This window comes from Amblyomma americanum, chromosome 11 (genome assembly GCF_052857255.1).
Source record: "Amblyomma americanum isolate KBUSLIRL-KWMA chromosome 11, ASM5285725v1, whole genome shotgun sequence".
NCBI lineage: Eukaryota > Metazoa > Arthropoda > Arachnida > Ixodida > Ixodidae > Amblyomma > Amblyomma americanum.
In genome coordinates this window covers 128,328,996-128,336,495 of record NC_135507.1, presented here as the reverse complement: position 1 = coordinate 128,336,495, position 7,500 = coordinate 128,328,996, and the positions used below count along the sequence as shown (strand labels likewise).

At 55.0% G+C, this 7,500-nt stretch overlaps 1 pseudogene; it reads left to right on the top strand.

The window, feature by feature from the left end:
* Window positions 1-7,500, top strand: part of LOC144111616 (large subunit ribosomal RNA) — a 12,687-nt pseudogene that overhangs the window by 1,693 nt on the left and 3,494 nt on the right.

The following is a 7,500-nucleotide window of genomic DNA, read 5'->3' as shown; positions in this document are numbered from 1 at the left end:
CAGTGGGGGTGCTAAGCCGCGACGAGTAGGAGGGCCGCAGCGGTGGGCGTTGAAGGTGTCGGGCGCGAGCCCGCCTGGAGCCGCCGCTGGTGCAGATCTTGGTGGTAGTAGCAAATACTCAAGTGAGAACCTTGAGGACTGAAGTGGAGAAGGGTTCCATGTGAACAGCAGTTGAACATGGGTCAGTCGGTCCTTAGGGAAAGGAGAAATCCTTTCAGAAGCGGGCGCGTTTGTGCAGCTCTGTCTGTCGAATCGGAGACGCCCCGCTGCAACCGAAAGGGAATCGGGTTAACAGTCCCGAACCCGGCTACGGAGATCGGTCCTTCGGGGCCCAGTGCGGCAACGCAAACCAGCTCGGAGACGCCGATGGGAGCCCCGGGAAGAGTTTTCTTTTCTCTGTAAGGAGATCGAGTCCCTGGAATGGGTTCACCCCGAGATAGGGACGGTGGCTCCGTAGAGCAGTGCGGCTCTTGCGCTGTCCGGTGCGCTCCTGTCGGCCCTTGAAAATCCGAGTGAGGGAGTGTGATTTTCGTGCCGGACCGTACCCATATCCGCAGCAGGTCTCCAAGGTGAACAGCCTCTAGTCTCTAGACCAATGTAGGTAAGGGAAGTCGGCAAAACGGATCCGTAACCTTGGGAAAAGGATTGGCTCTGAGGGCTGAGCCGGTCGGGCTGGGGTCCAGAAGCAGGAATGGCACTGCACCGGGACTGGGCGAGGCTCGCCGCCGTCAAAAGCGGTGCGGCCGAGCCCGGACCAGCGTCGGGACCTTCCTGTGGAAAGCCACAGCTGTGCTTGTTCCGGGGGCTTCGTGCCCGAGGTTCTTGCTTCGGCCGGCAGAAAACAGCCAACTCAGAACTGGCACGGACCGGGGGAATCCGACTGTCTAATTAAAACAAAGCATTGCGAGGGCCAGCATTGGTGCTGACGCAATGTGATTTCTGCCCAGTGCTCTGAATGTCAACGTGAAGAAATTCAAAAAAGCGCGGGTAAACGGCGGGAGTAACTATGACTCTCTTGTGGGGCTCGACGGACTACTACCTCCACGTGGTGAGCCCTGGGTAACGCTAAGAGTAGTCCAAGAGAGATGGTGATTGTGTTGCATAAGTTCTCCGTCTCATCAGCCGGGCTCGGTTGGCGTGAGCCTGTAAAGCAAGCCGAAGGCTGGCTGAGGTTGGGTTCTCAGTAACATGGGTGAGCTCTCACCCGGGGCGGCCCTACTGAAAATAGGGCTAATTCGTGCTCCCTAAAGGGGGTACGGCGCCTCGGGGCCGACGGTCTTTGGAAAGTGGTGATCCGCGGCCCCAACCAGAACATTGGCAGTTTCGCTGATGATGGGCTGGATTGACTGGGCCGTCTGATCTCGGTGGCCGAACCGGAGGGTTTGGCTCCCTGGCCGTAGTCTAAGTCTGCGACCGGGGCTGTGGAGTACGTGAGATGCTCCCAGGCCGGGTAACCGTGGGAGGGGTTGCGTCCTCCTGTAACCCAGCGGGCGGCGGGCCTCGGCGATGAAGGCCCTAGGCGTAACGCTGGGAGCAGTTGCGTGCTCCTGTAACCCAGTCTATTGGGGGCGACTGTCATTGGTGAACCTGGGAAGGGCTGTGGTGACCCTCTCCCTCTCACCGAAAGCGAGTGAGTTCATACGCCACGGCAGCTTAGGGATAGGCTGCTGTGGCTAAGTCTCAAGCGAATACGCTGCAGGGAAATCCCCGCTGGCTAAAGTCATCAGGGGTAGGGGCGTCCCTGTGTAACCCGAGCCCTACCATCACTCGGGAGCGCTGCTTGGGTCTGTCATCGGTCCCCCTCCGGGCAACCAGGGCCATCTCTGGGAAACGCTGAGGCCTGCGGGCGTCTCAGTAGGCGAAGAGACCGATGACGAAGCGAAAGCAGGACTGGCGCTTGCGTCCCTTGAGAGCCTGTGAGTAGTACTGCTGTGAGACCATAGGGGTGTGGGATGAAGCCCACACTCGCACTTCCCGGTACGTAGGCGGTAGGTCCTGTACACCAGGGCCGGCGTCAAAGCCAAGACGCTTAATAAATGTTGGTAGAATCGGGCTCTCGCTTGGAGTGCGGCACGAAGAGATTACCCGAAGTCGAGGGCGCTTCGGCGTCTGGCAGGGGTGCGCAGCACGGAAGCGCACCACGGGGAGTAGCGACCCCGCCTATCCGAAGCTCCTGGGTTGGACCCAGACACGACCAACGAGGTGGCAGTAGTGGACCAGCCCGCCACGCTCGATGGGAGGGCTTTCGGGCCCGAGGATGACCAAACCTAAATTGGTACAAGAGCAGTCTCTGGTGTGGGGGTCCACCAGTTGTCCAGCGGAGCTGCAGCTTAGGGGACTTGCTTCTTGGGAAGTGGTCTGGCCCTGGCCTACTCCGTGTATGGCTGGGGGGGAACTCTTGTGGCAGACCGAAAACTTCTTGGGGCTCGACGGACTACTACCTCCACGTGGTGAGCCCTGGGTAACGCTAAGAGTAGTCCAAGAGAGATGGTGATTGTGTTGCATAAGTTCTCCGTCTCATCAGCCGGGCTCGGTTGGCGTGAGCCTGTAAAGCAAGCCGAAGGCTGGCTGAGGTTGGGTTCTCAGTAACATGGGTGAGCTCTCACCCGGGGCGGCCCTACTGAAAATAGGGCTAATTCGTGCTCCCTAAAGGGGGTACGGCGCCTCGGGGCCGACGGTCTTTGGAAAGTGGTGATCCGCGGCCCCAACCAGAACATTGGCAGTTTCGCTGATGATGGGCTGGATTGACTGGGCCGTCTGATCTCGGTGGCCGAACCGGAGGGTTTGGCTCCCTGGCCGTAGTCTAAGTCTGCGACCGGGGCTGTGGAGTACGTGAGATGCTCCCAGGCCGGGTAACCGTGGGAGGGGTTGCGTCCTCCTGTAACCCAGCGGGCGGCGGGCCTCGGCGATGAAGGCCCTAGGCGTAACGCTGGGAGCAGTTGCGTGCTCCTGTAACCCAGTCTATTGGGGGCGACTGTCATTGGTGAACCTGGGAAGGGCTGTGGTGACCCTCTCCCTCTCACCGAAAGCGAGTGAGTTCATACGCCACGGCAGCTTAGGGATAGGCTGCTGTGGCTAAGTCTCAAGCGAATACGCTGCAGGGAAATCCCCGCTGGCTAAAGTCATCAGGGGTAGGGGCGTCCCTGTGTAACCCGAGCCCTACCATCACTCGGGAGCGCTGCTTGGGTCTGTCATCGGTCCCCCTCCGGGCAACCAGGGCCATCTCTGGGAAACGCTGAGGCCTGCGGGCGTCTCAGTAGGCGAAGAGACCGATGACGAAGCGAAAGCAGGACTGGCGCTTGCGTCCCTTGAGAGCCTGTGAGTAGTACTGCTGTGAGACCATAGGGGTGTGGGATGAAGCCCACACTCGCACTTCCCGGTACGTAGGCGGTAGGTCCTGTACACCAGGGCCGGCGTCAAAGCCAAGACGCTTAATAAATGTTGGTAGAATCGGGCTCTCGCTTGGAGTGCGGCACGAAGAGATTACCCGAAGTCGAGGGCGCTTCGGCGTCTGGCAGGGGTGCGCAGCACGGAAGCGCACCACGGGGAGTAGCGACCCCGCCTATCCGAAGCTCCTGGGTTGGACCCAGACACGACCAACGAGGTGGCAGTAGTGGACCAGCCCGCCACGCTCGATGGGAGGGCTTTCGGGCCCGAGGATGACCAAACCTAAATTGGTACAAGAGCAGTCTCTGGTGTGGGGGTCCACCAGTTGTCCAGCGGAGCTGCAGCTTAGGGGACTTGCTTCTTGGGAAGTGGTCTGGCCCTGGCCTACTCCGTGTATGGCTGGGGGGGAACTCTTGTGGCAGACCGAAAACTTCTTGGGGCTCGATGGATCACCACCTCCGCGCGGTGGGCCCTGGGTGATGCTAAGAGTGATCCAAGTGGCGCACGACTGACTTCAATTTAGCGTGCGTCGCAACTCCAGGCTTGTGTAAAAAGCCTTCTGAGGTGAAAAAGTTCGTATTTTTGCAATTCTCCGGGCCTCCGGCAAGTAGCCGAAGAGGACCCGACGCCTCAGCGCAGCAGCGCATCTCTTCCGATTTTGTCTTGGGTGCACTGCGACCCTGAGCAAGCTCAGTTGCAGTCTTAGCTCAGAATTGCAGTAGAGGCTTCGGCCTAAACAGTATATAAGATCTCGGGGTTGCTGATTTCCCCAGACTACGGTCTAATCAGCTTGTGGTGTCGGGTTTTAGCTGTACCCGGGGCAGCGCTCCTAAACAGCAGGTTTTGCAGAACAATATTCATCCACAAGGGACTTTGTCTCTAAGTGGCCTTTCTTTCGTGTCTGGGCTGCACTGTGCCCTGAGCTTGTCCTAAAACAGTAGAGGCGTTGCCTGTGCTTATATTAGCCCTTTGGCTGCCTCATTCTATTTCTGACGCAAATATTTGATACCGATTCCAACTGGGTTCGTCGTGTTTCCCGCAGGGTTTTAAGAGTTTGAAAAAACGACGCCCTCTGCCTTGCGGAGGAAGGGCAGCTTGAGCTGCTAAGGGTTCGCTCGCCCAGAAATTGGTCGAAGGAGCGCCCCACTTCGGTGGGAAGGGGCTTTGCCCGTGGACTGTTTCGGGTTCGTCGCGCCCCGTGACCGACGGGTCTAAAGCGACGCCCCCGGGAGGGAAACCGGGGAAGAGGGTTCGCCCTACTGACCTTTTTTTTTTCAGCTTTGCTGAGTAGTGTTGGCTTCCTGGTGTTTTCCGAACATCAGGGGCAGTCCTTTGGTTTTTTTCGGGTGCCTGCCCAGGCAGACACGGTACTACGAGACGTCTGGTTCTCAATTATTACTTTGCCTTGCAGGACCTGCCTATATAGTGCTAGTTCGTGGATTAATTCTTTGTGTCTGATAATAGGTTGATAGTCACTGAGTGTTTTTTTTTTTTTTTTTTTCGCAACTCAATCCCTGCTGACTACACCCGGGCAACATTGATTGGATTCTATTAGTGTTCCAGTTTTTTGCTCAGGGCCTCCCACACAACGTGGGGGCCTTTGGTTAGGCTGGTTTTGTACGGGAGTGTTGCAGTGTCCCACAGGAGCGTTGTGGTGTTCTTCATTACAGACATTGATCTCATCCATTAGTTGCCATTCGCTATTAATATTCATAGTGCTGGTGACCACCAAGTGGTACATCAGCGATCGAGTGTTGTCGGTAGTAGTTTCTCTAGCTTGGTTTTAATGTTTTTTTTTTCTTTTTTCTCTTTTTTTTTCTTCTTTTTCTTTTTTTTTAGGTTTAGCGGTTTTGGCGGTCTCCGGGCTATTGCCAGAAAATAGTCCTTTTCACTGCCAAGGTTCCCTTTGTTTTAGGGTTAGGGTTAGTGGTTAGGGTTAGGGTTAGTGGTTTTGTGGTCCTTGGGCTATTGCGAGTCAATAGTCCTATTCACCACTGTTCTCATTAGTACCATCACAAGGTTGTCATTGACATTCATTGTCACTAATTGGACATTGGTGCTGGTGGCCACGAAGTGGTCTGGTAGCCCCCCCTTTTTTTTTTTTTAATACTTTTCCAGTCATCAGTAGGGTTAGTAGTTAGTAGGGTTAGTAGGGTCACTGCAAGGTCATGGCGACCTACGTACGTGATTTTATCATTGGTAAAAGAACTGGGTCTAAGGATACGGCCCATGTTTGTCACATTTGCAACACAAGGGTCACGTCACGGGCGAAATTAGAGACCCACTACGCCGCCCATGACATTCAGCTTTTGTGGCGTTGCGTCTTCTGTGAGAAAGAGTGGAAAAATTCACAACAGGCCTCCTCACATTGTTCTAAATGCCCTGCGAGGAATAAACCCAAACGTTCTCAACAGGTGGGCACTGGTGCCGATTCCGACCAATTGAGTCATAGTACTGGTGGGGTGGCTTCCGCTTCTGCTGCCTCTACAGCACTGTTCCAACCTGATTTGGATCAGCCAACATACTCTCCCAGTAGTGCGGCAGTCAACTTAGGGCCTACGCCTAGTTCTGCCCCAGATGTAATGCCCAAAGATGCCCTCACTCATATTGCATCTAGCGACGTTAGTCATATTTCATCAACATTCACAAGTGCTCCTGTGCAGGTTGACGCTCATGCGAGTCAGCCTGCTCTCGCAACCCATGGTTCCGAAGTTCAGATTGAGTCTGCCTCCAGCCAAGGCCTGTTTACCCCAATAAGCCAAGTGTACCTTGAACAGCATGATTGCCCGCCAACTGCATCACATAATCCAAACGAGTCCAGCAGTGGACCTGGCCGTAGCCAATATGTGGCAACAACACGAGGACGCTGGTCAGACCAAGAATTGCGGGAGTTGGCCCGGCTAGAGGTTTTATACCGCGATACCCACCCGTTGTTACCGACTCTCTCTCAGAAATTTTCAACCAGAACGGAAGATGCTATCGACCACATTCGTCGATCTAGCAAGTACAAATCCATATTACAAGAATTGTTAAATTCTCTAGACCAAAGGTGTTTGCAAGTTCAGCCAAGTGAGTCGCCTGATACCGGACCTGTGGGGCCCAGTTATTCGCATTGCCGTTGGACGTCTTCGGACCTGGCCGCATTGGCGAATGCAGAAGTTGTTTTAGGGCCAACGAAAACCATAAACGCAGACCTCCATCGAGTCTTTAAGACTCGAACAGTGCAGGCAATTGCTAATGCACGTCACACAGAGGCTTACAGAGCAGCCCTACATCTCGCCACCCAGGTTACCACACAACCCCCGGTACTAACACCCTTCTGGAACGCTTCAATGCAGGTTCCCCTACAGTTGGACTTTAACAATACACTCGAGGCTCTGCAATCCGTTGGTCTCGATAATGCGCCCTTGGCGTCAGCACTATGTACGGGTCCTGTGGGAACGACTGACATCAACCTGATTTTGGATTTTTTTAAGGTATGTCGTCGTCCCCCCAAAAGTAAGACGTCGAATACTCAGCAAGCTGAGGCTCCTGTTGCCTCAACCAACAGAAAGCAACGTCGCGCCGCAAGATACCGCGAACATCAGCGGCTATATAAGTTAGGCCCCTCTGTTCTAGGGGACGCTTTGTTGTTGGAGGGCCGCCCTCCTAGCTGCACCCTCACAAAACTCCACGAAGAGTTCGACTCTATCTTTGGTAACGAGTCGGCTCCCGTGGAAGTTGGAATTGAGTCGGAAATAGCGACTGATGTGAATGAAGACCTCTTTTCAGTTGAGGAGGTAGCCAAGGCGCTACGGCTCTTCGCTACTAAATCAGCACCAGGCCCTGACGGGGTCTCGGTGACTGAGTTGAGGAAGGTGCCAGCCGAAGTGCTGGTACTGATTTTTAACAATTGGTATGCTTTTGGCGTGATTCCGTACGACTTGAAGGTTTCGCGAACAGTCTTCATACCAAAATGTGCAAAACCAGCTGCGCCGGGCGATTACCGGCCAATTACCATATCGCCCGTTCTTTACAGAGTGTTCGCGAAAATGGTGCTGGCTAGGCTATCAGCAGGAAATAATTTCCATAAGTTTCAGGCCGGTTTCTCTGAGGACAAGTCTACGTCCTCAA